General features: G+C 47.2%; 1 long non-coding RNA gene across 1 annotated transcript in view; it reads left to right on the forward strand.

Moving 5' to 3' along the window:
• The first annotated feature begins 977 nt into the window (after nucleotides 1–977).
• LOC119508238 overlaps nucleotides 978–15899 on the forward strand; it is an 81056-nt gene continuing 66134 nt past the window's right edge. Inside the window, exon 1 of the long non-coding RNA XR_005211436.1 lies at nucleotides 978–1541. This is a non-coding gene — a long non-coding RNA (uncharacterized LOC119508238). The remainder of the gene's footprint in view (nucleotides 1542–15899) is intronic.

Below are 15899 nucleotides of genomic sequence, written 5' to 3' on the forward strand. Positions count from 1 at the left end.
CAGAGGAGGCAGAGGATCATTTCTTAGCTGCCTGGGAGAGGGTGGCAAGCAGAGGCAAGGGCGGATGGGCACAGGGAAGTGCCAGCGGCCCCTAATCCCCAGCGCGAGCACGCACACACTGGCGCACGGGGCTGCCGCGGGGGGAACGGACGTGGCGGGAGGGGGGTTTCTGAAGGCCTTCCTGTCGCATCTCGGAGAGCCACCATCTCCTCTCCGAAGCTGCTGAGCTCGGAGTAAAAAACACACCAGGCCAAATCCCGAAAGGCAGCGCCTCGGGCTGCTCCCACAGAACAGCTCACACCACGAGCTCCTCCCTCTCCCCCGACAATGCAATCGGAAGGGCCTTGCTGTTTAGGGGTAACCTTCTCTGGCCTCTTCATTCAAAGGGGTGAAACTCGAACCCCAACCCAGAAGCGCTGGCCTGGATGGCACCGCAGATAAGCCCCAGACGTGGCCGTGAAGAGGCATCGATCTCTCATCTCGCTCACAGCGCCTGCCTTGATGCTTGCCAGCTGAAGCACCTCCCCAACACAGGCTCGCGCGCGCACACACACACACACACACGACACTCCCATCGCATTAAAACGCGCGCTAATGGCACTGCTATTAATGAAGCCGACGCGCATAACGAGTGCACAGGTAAATAGGTACCGAAATGAGAAGCCCCTACCAGTCGACTGGGCGATTTACCGCTGCCTATTGGGAACACGTGTATCATATTTTAGTAGTGATTTGCTGTTGTCTGTTTCCCTTTTCTCTTTTTGTAGAAAGAAGCCACCAAAAAAAAAAAAAAATGTTCCATTGTCGGTCTTCTTTCTGAAAGCTACTCGAGCATTGTTCTAAAACATCTGGGGATTTGGTTTGGTTTGTTATCTGTTGCTCTTGTTGGTTTTGGTTTGTTGGTTTGTTGGTTTTTTTGTGTTTTTTTTTTTGTTTTCTGTTTTTTTTTTTTTTTTTTTTTGGTGTGGAGGTGTTTTTCTGGGGGAAGCAAAAGAACTGTATTTGGTGGGACTGGAGGCGCTGGACAAGAGCCCGCGTGTGCGACTAGAAGACTGGCGAGACTGGTAGCGGGGCGGTGTTGAAAGAAGGCGGCGGCTGGTCCTCGGTCCGGGCTGCTCGGGTCCCTTCGGTCCCCCCAGGCCTGCGCTCGGCCGCCGCCGCAGCTCAAGCTTGCGGACTCCGCCGGCTGCCGCTCCGTGTTTTCCCCCATCCCAGCTTCACGTTCAAGGTTTAGCTGCGAGGTCACGTCCATTGACGTCAGCTCCCTGTCTCCCTCTACGTCCGGCTACATTTACATACATCAAGGAAATTAGGGCATTAAAAAATATGCAAATCCTGCGCGAAGAGGAGCCGGTGCATTCCTGGCGCGATCGTCTTTTATTGAAGCTTTTAATTAAAGGGGCCAGTTGGCAAGCCCCTGAAACAACCGCCAAAATCCCCAAAAGAGAAAAATAAACGCTGTAGCCTTCGGGAACGGTTGTTTCGGCTCCTGTTCTGTGGGCGGCTGAAGACCGCCGGCTGCCCGGCTCGGAGAAGAACAGGTTAGAGGAGGCAGCTCCAGCCCATGCATAATCAGGGCTCCGCGGCGCCTCCATTCTTTCCTCCTCCTCCTCCTCCTCCTCCTCTCCTCCTCCTTCTCTCCTCCTCCTCCTCCTCCTCCTCCTTCTCCTCCTCCTGCTCCCGCTCCCGTTGGTTCCAGCGTGTATTATTTTTAATGCTGATGCATATGTAAAGATATATTTGCATTTTTTAATTCGTGAAAAGTTCAGGCTGTATCGTTTTATTCTCTCTCTCTCTCTCTCTCTCTCTCTCTCTCTCTCTTTGGGGGCTATTTTACTATGTCTGTCTCTCTTGTCTCTGTCTTTATTTTCTGGCGAATGTCTGGTGCTGTCTTGCTAGAAAATATGCACAATTGCCGTCTTTTTTTTCTGTTTATTTAAGGTTCCAAATATGCACATCTGTCATGTATACTATTGCCAGCTGTATAACCTCCTGGTTTGGTCATAAAAGAAAAGACACATTCTTTTCCTTTCCTGACATACACCTCGATTGACTGTAATGCTCTTCGCTAAAGGCTCAAAGTTTGTCTAATTAACTTCATATTAGCAAAGACACATTTCGGGGCCGGTGCCTTTAAGATCATGTATGTATAAGGGGAAGTGATTCCAAAGATTTCTAAAGAATTTTTGTATAATTACTGAAACGTGCAGCATTCACCACCCTATTGCTTTACTGGCATTTCTTATTGCAATATATATATATATATATATTTTTAATGTGTAGACACAGCAACGGACAGCCTTCTGCAAGGAAGACATTTTCAACCATGTTGTATGTTGTACCTTATCTGCTGCATTCAAAATTTACTGAGTTTCATTTTTATCTTAATATGGCTGGAAACAAGGCACATTATCTTGATTGAAAAGCACCCTAATTCTTAACTTTGAAACAAAAACAAATAAACAAACAAAGCAGTTGACTATATTAAACCAATTGATTTGCCCTAAAATGTACAGGCCTTGAGTTAGATCTCAAGCAAAGGTAATCTTGTTTGCTTGGATTTTCCTTCCTGGCCATATATCTATTCAGCATGATGGCTTTTGAATTTATATCTATGTATCTATCCTTAGATATATAGATAGATCCACTTTTTAAATTCCCCAAAATATTATTTTAAAAAGACTGAATCCATAATTGCATAGCTACAAAGAACAGCAAATATGCACACATGCAGCTTATTAAATTAAATAAGTCCATGTACATGCACAGGTAATTAGTTTTCTTATGAATGACTTACCTGCACAGTCAGGGCAAGACTCGGCCCTCCCCAACGGTTTACATGAATAAATATTCACATGTATTTTCCCCCATTTCAGACCCATAGCTGTATGCCATCTTTCATGCTGTACTATCCAGCATCCATTTTCAGCACCTTAATTCTTATGGCATTTCTAGCCCTACCTTTGGCTGTAGTTTTCCCAAGACTACACCGAAGTGCTCATATGATATGCCACCCAATAAAAAGTGGTCAGATGGCTACACGTAAAACATTAAAATATGAAAACACACTCATCCTTTCATTTCGCTCTTACCTTGCCATATATAGCACGACTGCATTTCCTAAAGTACATTTTTTGGCACATTTTATGAATAATTGCAGGATTCCACTACTGGTTGCAGAATTGTCCATTGCTGGGGAGCATCTGACTAAGTAAAACAATTCGCGTTTGACTGCAATTAAATTGTGCCATGGCTGTTTGTTCCTGCCTGGACTCTCGCACATACCTGCCCGCCTTTATGCAGGGATCAGGACAAACACACCGGCCACATTGCAGGGCATAGAGTGTCGGTGCATATATTTAGATGGCAGTAGCTAGAAGTGTGTGCATGTATAGATGTCTGTCATGAGTGTGTGTACAGACGCGTGTGTGCGCGCGCTGTGTGACAAGAAACACAGAGAGGTACACCTCTTATCTCTGATCTTTCTGTAATCTCCTTTTCTGCTTCTAATAGCCCTTATTGGTGCATAGTAGTAACCCGAAGCTTCTGAACCGACACCGTCGCTGCCGTGCGTGCGCTGTGGCTTACCCCGAGGTCCCGTGGCTCGCTGGCTCGCTGGCTTGGTGGGTGCTGTGGCGGAGGGTGGGGAGCGCCGCTGCCGACGCCGCCGCGGGTCTGGGTGCTCTGTCCCAGCCCGGCAGCAGAGCGCGCGGTGCCGGAGCCCCCTCCCACCCCGCCCTCACCCCCACCCTCTCCTCCCCTCCCCTCTGCGCCTCCCCCCACCACACTCCCGCCCCGCATTACCATATGGAGGCCGAGTCCCTGCGAATCACAGTAGCAGCGGGCAGCATTTGAATAAGCCCCGCAACCCCGCGCAGACCCCAACTTCTCCGCAAGCAGCTTGCCCTGCACCAAGGGCCACCACTCCCGCTGAGAACCTGGCGGCCGCCGACATCTCCCCAAAGTGCCCTGGGCTCCCGGAGGAGAGGGGCAACTACCCGTGCGGGGCCTCCCATTTGCTACTTTTACACTAACTTGACGGATCAGAACAATAAATGAGAGAGCGAGAGATTGAGGGGGAGAGAGAGAAGTGTAGAAGGAGAGGTAAGAGAAGAGGCGCTGTAGGAGGTAGAAGACCGAAACTGGAAAGGTGGGAGAAAGAGAGCCCAAAGGGTTGCGTGAAAAAAAGTGAAATGCGGAGGGAGTAGAGAGGATGGGAGGATGAGATACACAAATACCTGAATTTGGACGTTTCCAAGCTAAAAATACCCCCTCACTGAACTTCACAACCTTCAATTATACACGTGTTTTTTTCCCAGCCCCCTCACGTCACCGAAAGATTAATTTGCCATCTCAATCAGAAATAATTATTTAGAATTGTATAACAGATATAGGATTTAACAGAAAGGAGCCAATATTGTGAAACGTCGCAAAAGGGATGGCATTTAAAGATGATGTTGGCCAGCCTCACATTGAAAAAAATTAAGGCTTGCCTTGAAGAAAATTCAGTCACTTGTCCAGGCGTGTCCTCGAGATTTCGAGACCGAGACCCAGAGTCAGGAACAAAATGTGTGCCGAGATATTTTGGACTTTCGGTATTTTTCTTTCTTCCAGTTTGATATTTAATTGTTAACGTTCTTATTCTTTACGAATCGATTTACCAAAAAATACAGATAAAATGTAGGTCTTTTAAAAAATTGACAGCAAAATGTCCCCCACATTTTGACAGAAGTTATGATTTAAAATATTAAATTAAATATACAGCCAGTTCCATTTTGGAAACTCTCAATAACACGAGTTTCTGAATTTAGTTGATTCAACGCCCTCCCCTCTCCCTCCAGTCTTCAAATTGGAGCAATGATTTCTCTGTGCAAAACAATCAGAATTATAATAAAATCTTCAGTCTGCTATAGGATGTACCTATTGTAAATGTCTCTCTCGGTATTCATAAACCAACCCCCTACTTGTGAGACACACACACAAAAACAAAGCCGCTGATTAATAATCTCTTAACGCAGCGCGCTGAGGCGGAAGGCCGGGAACCGCAAGACACCAGAGAAGGGCGCAGAATTCTTAATACCTAGAATTTCAATACAGATTCCAAAGACGTGCTAACTGCTAAATTTCCGAAAAGGAATAATACCTCACTAGCAATGCTTTCGGGGAAGACAACCACATTCCAAATACTGGCTCCTTCTTGGGGCGGGGGTGGGGACGGGTGGGGGGATGGGGGGGCATGGTGGTGATTACCCAGCATCTCTGCATGCAGACGTGTGCACACAGTACATAAGATAGTATTATCTAACGCATGTGGCCAGATCTAGATGTCTTTTCTTTTCTTGTTTTCCTTTTTCTTCATTTCTTTAAGGCAAGAAAATTGAAACGAGCCACTCTTTCTGTGGCTTGCTCTCACGAAGCTGGAATTTCAACCTCTTGTTTATTTGTAAAGCCTCTGTGAAACCGGGTTGAACCCTTCGACTCCGGGTTTCACCAAGGTGCTCCCAATGTCCCGCCACCGCCCACAGCACGTGAGGAGAAAGGAGGGAGAGTTGGAAGCTGCGGGAGTAGCCGGCTTTGAGCCGCTTCCTTTGGGCCCCGAGTTTCGCCCCAGCAGGCCCGTCTCTTTTTTATCTCCTGAAGACGCTACCCTAGGCCGGCCGGTGTAGCTGCAGTCGTGCCCAGGTGAGCGAAGGGACAGTGCCCGGCAGCAGCGACCCTCTCTCGGAAGCTCTGGTGGTCTGTGAGCAGACCCAGCGCAGAAGGTTGAATGGTGCTGGGGGCCAGCTCGGGGCTCTTTGGCTCCAGCCCGCAGAGGAACAGCGACACCTACCGGCCGCACCAGCACCGCGCCCCGGCCGTCGGGGCGGCTCTGGACTGGGGGTGTCCGGCTCGGCGGACTCGGAGGTCTCCGGAACCTGCACGCAAGACTCTGAAGGCCTCTCTAGGCTTCGCCTACCCCGGGGAAGGCAAAGCCACAACTTCTAGAGACCCTTAGGGGACTGTAGGATGGGACTGAATACACAGACAGACAGACAGACACATACACACACACACACACACACACACACACACACACACACACACACACACACACGTCCTCCAGCCTTTCTCCTGGGGAACCCAAGGATCCTCAGACGCAGCTAGCCACCGCCTCCTGGTTTTACGATAAACTCATGAGTTCATGAACCAGGCCTCTTCACCACTACCCCCATTTCAGCGCTGACTGAAGATGGTATCTTTGCAAATTAGGAACCGAGGAGAGTTCATTATCCTCACTAGGGGAAATATGTGAGTCAAGGACGCAGACTCATACAGTGGCTGGCTGCAGGCACGCGGACCCGCCGAGCCCTTCTGTTCGCCAGCCTCCGGCACTTGTAGCTTTGTCCTTACCGCCGCCGGGGATCGGGATTTCGTAGTTTTTTAATATATATATGATCTTATTAATTATACCGGAAGTCAAGTCAAATTTGGAGGGATGATGATTTTTAATAATGTATTTGAGACCTACGGGGGTGTGTATATTGTAAATACATCTCTCCCTCTCTCGATATATATATATATATATATATATATATATATGTAAATTTCCTGCTAAATGGTTTCGATTGTTGACTTCTGTTGGAAAAGGTGGGAGAGGGTGCCAAGGGATGGCCAGGCCCGCCCAAAATCTAGCAAGGATGAGGCTGGAAAGAAATCAATTCGTTTATTCAGATTTACTTTTCTCTTTCTTGTCGAAACTAATAGCTATTTCATGTGGAGAGGAGATATGTTCCCAGCAAGGGGTGCAGGAGGCACGGACCTCAGCTGCACTCACTCCCCCAAGTGCCTGGCTTCTCCGTGTCAGGTTGTGAGGCTCCCCTGGACCTAAGAAACCTGACTGGGTGTGATTCTGGTATAAACCTGTTCAAATGTTAAAACATCTTCCTACCCCTAGAAGGAGGGAGGTATTTGAACTAATTTGAATCCTTGAGTTTTCATTAAAATATTACACATTTAAAAATAAGAGATTAAGAAAAAAACCTTTTCATTGAGAGTTCAAGAGTTCATCTTGGAAATTATTTTCCTTAGCTTTAGATACTGGTTGGAACCGGGTTCAAAAGTGTCTTGAGGTGAGGAAGAATCTTGTCGGGTCTAAATTTTTCGTCTGCATTCTCTACAATTGCAAAAGTTTGCTATTCTGTTTTATTTAAATACAGTTGTAATTTCTTAGTGCCCCTAAAGCCAAGGGTTTTAGAACAGGATTTATTTTCCTTAAAAAAAAACACGAAGAAACTCTTTAAAATGCTTAAGAAGCCTGCTTTTGAAATAGGTTTTGCAAGTATTTTTTTTTCTTTTGTTATTTTCCTGCATGTGGAAATGAATGTGTTCTGCTGATATATGAATTTACATACACCAGCAGGCCCTTAAGAAGCATGTATGTTGTATGGACAAACCTGTATTACTAATAATGAAGAGTTAACATCCTAATGACATTTCTCTCAATGAACCCTGCACTCCACTGCATAGCAAAGACAGTTTTCTCCTTGTAAAATGGAAACCTTTATAGTAGAAGGAAATGATTACAGAAAAATTAGACTACACTGGGCACACAACAAGCACCCATCAACCAAACTTAATTCAGAGATGCTTTCGTGTACTGAAAGCACCTTGAAAAATACAGGGGTTGAAAATTTTCCTTTCTCTGGAAACACTGGGTTTCTAGGATGTAGTTTTATTGGGACTCCAAAATCTTTACTAGGTTTCCATTGTTGGTTAATATTCTTTGGTTTTGTTGATTCTAAACATTGTCTATTTGGCGTTTCACATTAAGAAAGATAAATAGAATTTGAGTATCAAAAATGGTGGGCTTTATCTGCATACCTAAACACCTCCTCCCAAAGTAGTAGCGTATGAAACCCTAATGAAAGCAGTGCTTCTTGATTTAGAACAGAAAATGAGGCCTGCAAAATGATTTCTTTTTTTCACAACTATTATGACTATGTATACATATATAATAAAAATATGTATTTATGTGCACACAAACACATATATCCATGTTTTTAATAGTGATGTGTGCAAGAAGTAAGGGTGGAGACAAGATTTTCATTCTGTTTAGGTTTCCTTCAATGTATTTCTTTTTTAATCCCTCTAATTTAGCAAGAAAATTAAGGAATAAAGACAGGCTAAACTGTCATTAGGTTGTGCCTGTGTTCCTTTGTCACACCTGCCCTCCCTCTGGGCTCACCATCAAGGGTGTATGTATCTTCCTCTCCTTCTGGTTGAGGAGCATGAGGGAAGGAAGGGATGAATTGATGACAATATTGATCAGAAAGGCACAACATTGCATGTGAAAATGAAATGGATATATTTGAAATTCACTTACTCCTAGCTAGGTGGTTTTTTGGGGAGGGGGGACGTGTGTGGAAGCTGGCAGGCGGAATGCATAAAGCGCTTTGGGACAGGGTCGTGGCCCCCAGCATCTGGAGTGGCCTCTCTTTCAGCTGCCGTAAAATCCTCAGGGGCCCTCTGACGTTTGGCTTCAGGGATTAGATCTCCAAGGACACCTGTGTGCATCAGGTTGGAGACAGGTGTGTGTGTGTGTGTGTGTGTGTGTGTGTGCGTGCGTGCATGAAGGGAGAAGTGGGCGCTTCAACAAAAATACATTTGAAAAAGCACTGGCTCTAAAATTCTGCCAAATCGTCGATTGGGGCCAGGCACCAAGGTCAATAACAGGTCCCAGGTTCACTCATGGACAGCGACAACATTACTGCTTTAGATGGTAGGAATATGGCTTCTTTCGTGTCTTTGGTTCTTTGTGGTACTTCCTTAGAGTGGGGCGAGGTTCTAGCCGCCTCCTATCTTCTTGATCCCCACAAACAAAACCATTCTACCACTCGAGCCATCTGCCGCAGGTGTAATGGATGGCAGGGGGCCGACCTAACCGCTTTTCAGTCTCTTCTAGGTCGTCACCGCTCTGCACCAAACAAATGAGTCCTGTTTCACCACTAGGGTGCCGAGGTGGATGGTGGATGAGGGCCCCCGCCCCTGGAGCGCTCGGCGCTTAGAAACCAGAGCCAGCTGACAACACACGAAACACACAAGCACAGAGAAAACGCCCAGCCAACTCGAGCTCTCCCTGCCCCCTCCCTCTGCTCTCTGTACACATCGAGGACACGTACATAGCCTTTACACATCTAAAATCCCTCGCGACTCCCTATGAATTCTTGGTTACACATGACGGCCTTCCCCACTGCATATAACCCGCAGCGTGTGTGTGTATGTGTGTGTGTGCTTGTGTGCGCGCGCGCATGAATGTGCGTGTGTATTTAAAACGCTTATTGGTAGGTCATCAGCAGCTGATCAGACATGGTAATCCAATAATCTTTTTGGAATATATATGATTTTTCGTTAAAGGTAATGTTTTAAAGGAAAAAGGGAAAACTGCCGATTTCCTGATCAAGTCTCGGGTTCCCAGTTTAGGTTCCAGAGAGCGGCAGACGTGCGCGTTGCCAAACTTTCTCTTTCCATGGTTTGAGTGAAGCTCACATTCTCCCTTCAAGACAGAGCAGGGTTCATTTGCACTCCAGTATATAAAGAAGGGGAGCTGTGGGGTCCCTCAGAATGGGGAGTGAAACTCAGTAGCTGAAAACCCTCCGCAGTTGTGTGCAACCCTAGCAGAACGCAAAGGGTGCCCGAGTGCAAGTGTCCGGTGCCCAAGCTTCTAAACGCAGAGCATCCTCTCCGTCCCCGCCGCTGGGCTGGAGATCCTTTCCTCTACCCCACCCCGAAACACTCCCTCATTTTCAGCATTATATTTTACTAGCCCCAGTTAATAGTACCCTCTGGGGCCTGGATTATGGGAGGGGGCTGGATCCTGCCAGGTGTGGAGCTTCGCGACCCCAGGCGTACTTACCTCGAGCGAGGCCGTGGCAAATGGTGGCCCAGAAGCGTCAAGTTTCCTCTCGCAGCCGGCGTGCCAGATCCCCTCCTGCCTGCCGTTCATCTAGCGGCGGGCTCTCTCTCTCTCTCTCTCTTTCTCTCTCTCTCGGATTACTTGTGACTTTTAGAGTCAAAAGCTTGCTTATTCAGAGGAGAGAGAGGGAGGGAAGGGAGAAGTGAGGCGGGAGGGAGGAGAGCGAGGGGGAGAGAGAAATAGAAGGGAATGGAGGAAGAAGAGGAGGTGGAGAATCTGAAGGTAGTGAAGACTGGTGGAGAAGGAGGAGGAAGAGTAGGAGGAGGAATGGGAGGGGCAGGGTGGAGTAACCGAGGACCCGCTGGGATGGAACCGCGAGGAATAAATTGCTCCCCACCCAACTGCAGTGCGACGCCCCCAGCGTCCCGGGGGAGCGGGTGCGTCAGCTCACGGCTGACCAAGGCGGGGCGGTACAAAAGCTGGCGCTTCGGGACCCTTTCGCGGGCTTCTACCCGGGCAGACCGAGCGGCAACCGCCACTCCAAGCGTGAGCTAGAACCGCGGAGGTTTCCCTAGACCGCCCTAGAGGCGACTGTCTGGGGGCTCCAAGCTCCACGGAACTTTGATTTCATTCCCCGGCGCCTGGCCATCTCCCTTGCCTCTCGGTCAAGAGCTGGACCCCCCATGCGTCCTCACCCTGGCCACCAGCGCCCACCTTAGCCATAGTCCGCGGTTGCCGACGCTGGGGCGGTTCCTCAACCGCCCAGGTTCAACCTGAGCCGGGCGTCTCTGTCCACACTGGTTATCCCGCAGCTTATTTTTACGCAGCAGGGGGTGTCGAGTTTGTGTGTGTGTGTGTGTGTGTGTGTGTGTGTGTGTGTGTGTGTGTGCAGCGCGCACGCTCCAGGCTAGAAAGAAGGTAAAAATCCCGACACGAAAAAGTAGCTTCTGTCTCCTGCAGCTTGGAGCCCACTACCAAGACCGATTATATCCAGTATTTGAGATTACAGCTCGCAGGAAGGACCAAGGGAGAACTCGGCGGATGATTTTAACTGAGTTTCTAAATAGCAAAGATAGTTTATTAATACTATTAAGACAAAAATAGGCTTTAAAAAGAATAGGTGCAGAGAAAGGTGGGGGGGCATTTTAACAATAGTCAGGAACTGAAAGTGGTTGGAATGGTTTTCTAGAACAGGAGCATCTAGGATGGATAAAGGTGGAAGCCTCAGACTCGCGCAAACCCGCTTCATTACGTGACGGGATTGAAAAATAGGAGTATGCTTTCCAACACAGACGACCCATTAGTTCTCTGTTAAATGCATTAAACCAGCCCCGTGGAATGATTGCACGTCAGGCTTTAATTTACAAACACGGGGATACTACAGAGAGTGCTCACAGTCCGTTTATAGAACTCTCTCTATACACACATGTACACGTCTTCATACAGAGAAAAAGTTTGAACACCAGTACCCTAAATACTTAAGGGTATACATTTTCTCAAACAACTATCCCCTAAATATGGTAATTCCGCTCTGCATTTCTTTGCTGACCTGTAGGTGGTACATTACTGTTATACAGTAGGCTACCAGGATCTACATAATTCTGCTTACATTCAATGTGGATGGCACGTCATAAAATGCCAGAGGGGGAGGGGAAACCTTGAGGGGCGGGGAGAAGACTTTTATTAACAATTACATTCTCCCATAGCAGTTTAATTTAAATAATATCAATGGCGTCACGGTAACCATCCTTTATCTCTCATTCCAGTGAAACCACTAGACGGTTTTGTGAATATCGCATTGGTATATTTAGTTAAGGGATTGTTATTGCCATAGAGTTTTACACCTATCCTGCAGCATAAAGAATATACAAACATTAAATTGCTGAACATTTGACTTGTCTTAGGACCCGTTTACTTGCCATACATTATTTCAGAAAAGGGAAGAGAAAATGTTGCTCGTTTATGCCCACCATAGTTTTGAAAGAAAATGTAAGAAACGAAGTTGTTCTTTGAAAATTATGTTAGTCGTACGCAAATAAAAATATGTTCCTTTAGCAGAACGAGCAGGTTGTGGAAAATATGTATTAAATGAGGACGACATTTTACCAATCCAAAGTGGAGTTTAAAAAATTCTTTTAAAGAGCTGTGATAGGAGAGGAAGTAGGAAGTGCACAGAACCCATCCCAGCTTGCACCCGTGGGTCTCTGTGTCAAGAGGACACACTCCACGCATTCCGACATCCCCGCCCCAGCGTAGCTGCGTGCTTTGGGGACTCGGTTTCTGATGATGAAAGCGCTGTGTACGTCGATCAGCCACACGTTTAGAAATGGGTATTTGTATAAGGGCAACTTCAGGCTGTAGTACAATGGCATGGTGGAGATGGAACTCTTATTTTTTTCATTATTTATCAGTTGCTTAATAATTAAACTGCTGTGCTTATTGAATACCATTTTAAAGAATTTGCCTATCATCTTTGAAATTATTAGCCAGTATTTGGTTCTAATGGGGCCTTAGAATTGGATTCTCTTGTGTGTGTGTGGGGGGGGGGGGCTCAAAAAGGTACAGCTTTGATGTACAGGACAATTAATGCAAAAGACATTATTTGATTATCTGATAGAGAGGGACAAAAGAAATTTGGGTTGTATTTAAGTAAGGCTAAGCAGTTTGCAAAAGCTTTTAAAATATTTTAAACAGTCAACTTTATAAATTGTTCTTTTTTTTTTTTTCTTTAAAATCATCTACAACCTTGTCTTTTACTAGCAAAACGCCCCGAAGGCTTGGCTTAGACAAGTAGTCACTGATGCCCCAACGACGTACAACCTGTTCGTCTCGCAGGTCTGGGATCCTTTATGAGAATTCACGAAAAGCCCGAGAAACGTGACTGGTTCTGTGATGCCGGCACTGAGAAGTTTGCTTTAAGTTTATCAGTTTTTTAAGCACCACGTGATTAAACAGAAAAGGTAACTTGAAAACACAACCTGATTCTGGGCAAAAATCATTTTGACCTGTTGGCGTGAAAATATACTCCAAGTTCCGCCCAGGAACAGACGGCTACATGTCGCGGCTGGTCCCTACCCAGATCGCTACAGGATCTTCAGTTGGCAGACGACATCCAGCAAATGGGATTCACCAAGAAACTCGTGTGGGTTTCAAAAGGGGTGGGAGTGGGGGGGGGTTGTAATTTCCTGATTCTTTTCGCTTAGGGCTCCTGTGATCATAATCAATGGTCTTTGTAGCAGCAGGGAAAGTAAGAATAATTCACCGCCAAACAGTTTTGATCACGACATATTTAATGGAGCCAGTTTAAAGTTTTGTTTAAAAAATTCCCCCCACAAATGCTATTCTTCTTTCTGCTTATCTTTTACAGGATTTTAAAAAATCTTATTTAGAGTAGCCATTGCCTGCTGTTGTGCTGCAATTAACACAGGGATACAGGGACAATTCAGGGAGCATTTAAATAGGTTAAATGGTCCGTCAGTTTTACCCGCATTGCTTCTGAGAATGGGAGACAGTCGGGAGAGACATGTTTTTATTTGTGTAGTTGTGACTCGAGTCTTTACAGGTGTGAGTATTCGCCTGAATTCAACAGTCTGAATTAAGGAATCGAGATACATGCTCACATCTCTCGTAAATGACCACTTGGACATCCAGCATCTGGTCACTGGCGTCACAGTTATTGTCACAACTCTCCGAGCCTTTGATTTCAACCTTAGATCACCTTTAATGGGTACTGATTTCAGGGCTAAATGCAAAAATTCAAAATTTAGCCTTCAAGTTGGTCACTTAAAAATCCTCCCTATTTTATCATTCGAAATTAAGCCCACTCCCCAAAATTGAGCTTTGACTGTATAAGGCTCAATCCCTTCCTTAGGTTTCTAAGGGTTCAAACTAGCCCTTAGCTTGGAATTCCATGACAGCATCTCTTTGGTGTCCAGATGTAAACTTTTCTTTCGTTCCTGCCTAATAAAACGGATGTTGACAATGTACGAAATCTTCCCTTCCTCAGTTTAACAGAGTTGGTAATAATTTTTTTAAAAAAATTCTACTTGGATGAGAGTCCTGTGGTCCAGCGTCTTAGAAAGGGTTCCAGACGAGTTCTCTTTGGCTGATTTTTAGAGACCTGCGCCGGCCGAGACTGCTTGCTGGTAACACTAAAGATAGGAAGGCGGGGCTCCTGGTCGCTGCGAGGGGGGTTTACCCAGAGTCTGTTGATTTTGCGTCCAAACTCTCACCCAGTCACACTCACCGGGGATCGGTAGGCTAACAAAAGGCCAATAATGATCAGGGTGGTACCCTGCAGTTTCTACCCGAGGGCTTTTGTTAGAAAACCGAGAGCGAGCGAGGACAGCCCCCTCTCAGCCCCTCGCGCCTGGACTTCAAGGCACCTGCGGCTGCAGCGGGCGGCCTCAGGTGTGCGCCTTCGGGAGGGGACACCGAGGCTTGTCCTAGGGCCCCCAGGCCTACCTCGGGCCCTCTCTGGGAGCGCTTTGACCTTGGCCGCCATTCCGCTTAGTCTTTTCCCACAAATAATACCTGCTTCCGCGGATCGAGTACACCTGACACCAGATGTAGTCAAAAGAACAAGGAAAAGCAAAAAAAGAGAAAACCCCACCCTCCTTAATTCCCCTTGGTAAGAGCCTGGGCTGCCAAATCTATTACATAATGCCAGCTCAAGCTGACACCTGTGCGGACTCTGGAACTGGATCAGATTCTTGCTGCGGCTCCGGCCTGCAATGCTGGCTCGGCAGCGCCCTGGCCAAAGGCAAAGGGCAAGAGGAACGACATTAGGACTGGAGCGGGCGCCTCGTTCCAGGGGGAAAGGTGGGGTTTGCATCCCGAAGGACAATCTGCAAGGGTGGCTTCCCAATACCTCCCGGCAGCTAAATCTCAAAACCGCGGTTTCGACGTATCAGAGTCCTCGCAGGAGGCACCCGGGTGCCCCTCTTTGCTTCAGCTGGGGGTGAGCTCCTCTGGTGCGCCCTCTCCGGCCTTGTTAAGGGAGGAGGGCGAGCAGGTTCATCTCGCCTGATACGTGGCCTCCGGGAGCCCCCACTACCGACCTGCTTCCGCCCCCTGGGTGCTATTGATGCAGACCTTGGTGGTGCCTACAGCGTGGCTTGACACGTAGACGCACCCAGAGACAGGCCTGAGCTGCCTTTTTCCCCTGAGGGCGGACAATCCGCCATCCTCAAGCCAACCAAAGAGGAGCCCTATTCCGCAATGGGGGTGCGTCAGGCATCTTTTTGCTTGTAACTGAGAAGTTCGGGCAAATGGTGATTAACCCGCTGGTTCTTCCTGTCCCCAAAGCCTAAGCGCCCAGATATTTGGGGTCACCTACCACTGACTGCGAAAACGGGTCAACTCCAAGAGAAGGGGCAGATCCCTTACAAGTCCCCAAACTCCTAGGAAAGCTACAGTCCCTCTCCCCAAGACTGCTGCCCGGCTAAGGCGAAAGCTTGGGCCGTGTGAACCACTCCGCCCGAACCCGAGTTAATGCTTCCAAGATTATTCTCCAAAAGAATTACGAGCTCCTGAGATGACCCTTCCACCCAGCAGGACACCATGTCAAAGAAAGTTGCGATCACGAACTTGGACCATGTTGTTGGAATAAACCCAGGCTTTGTTTCATGCAATTCTTAGGAATTTAAACGTGACTCAGTCTCCCTAGTCCACAGTGGAAAATGCTGTTTGGGCTCTGGTTCAAAAAAAGTAAAATACAATCTAGACCTTAAATTCCGTGTGGATCTTTAAAATGAACAACAGGCACGCTCACTCAGCAAGAGGCAGGGAACGTCCCTGGACATAGCAGGCATCCCCTCCAACCCCTGTTAAAATCACCAGGATAGATTTCTGGCGTCCATCCCCATTCCCACCTCCGCCCCTCTCCCCCATTCCTCTTCAAGAGACATCAGAAATATCGTCGTTTCTATTTCTTTCCTCTACCATTTTCAAAGACATCTGGGCATTTTCTTGTACTCTGCACTCTTAATAAATATTCTTTCACATT

Source organism: Choloepus didactylus, chromosome 13 (genome assembly GCF_015220235.1).
Source record: "Choloepus didactylus isolate mChoDid1 chromosome 13, mChoDid1.pri, whole genome shotgun sequence".
NCBI classification, from domain to species: domain Eukaryota; kingdom Metazoa; phylum Chordata; class Mammalia; order Pilosa; family Megalonychidae; genus Choloepus; species Choloepus didactylus.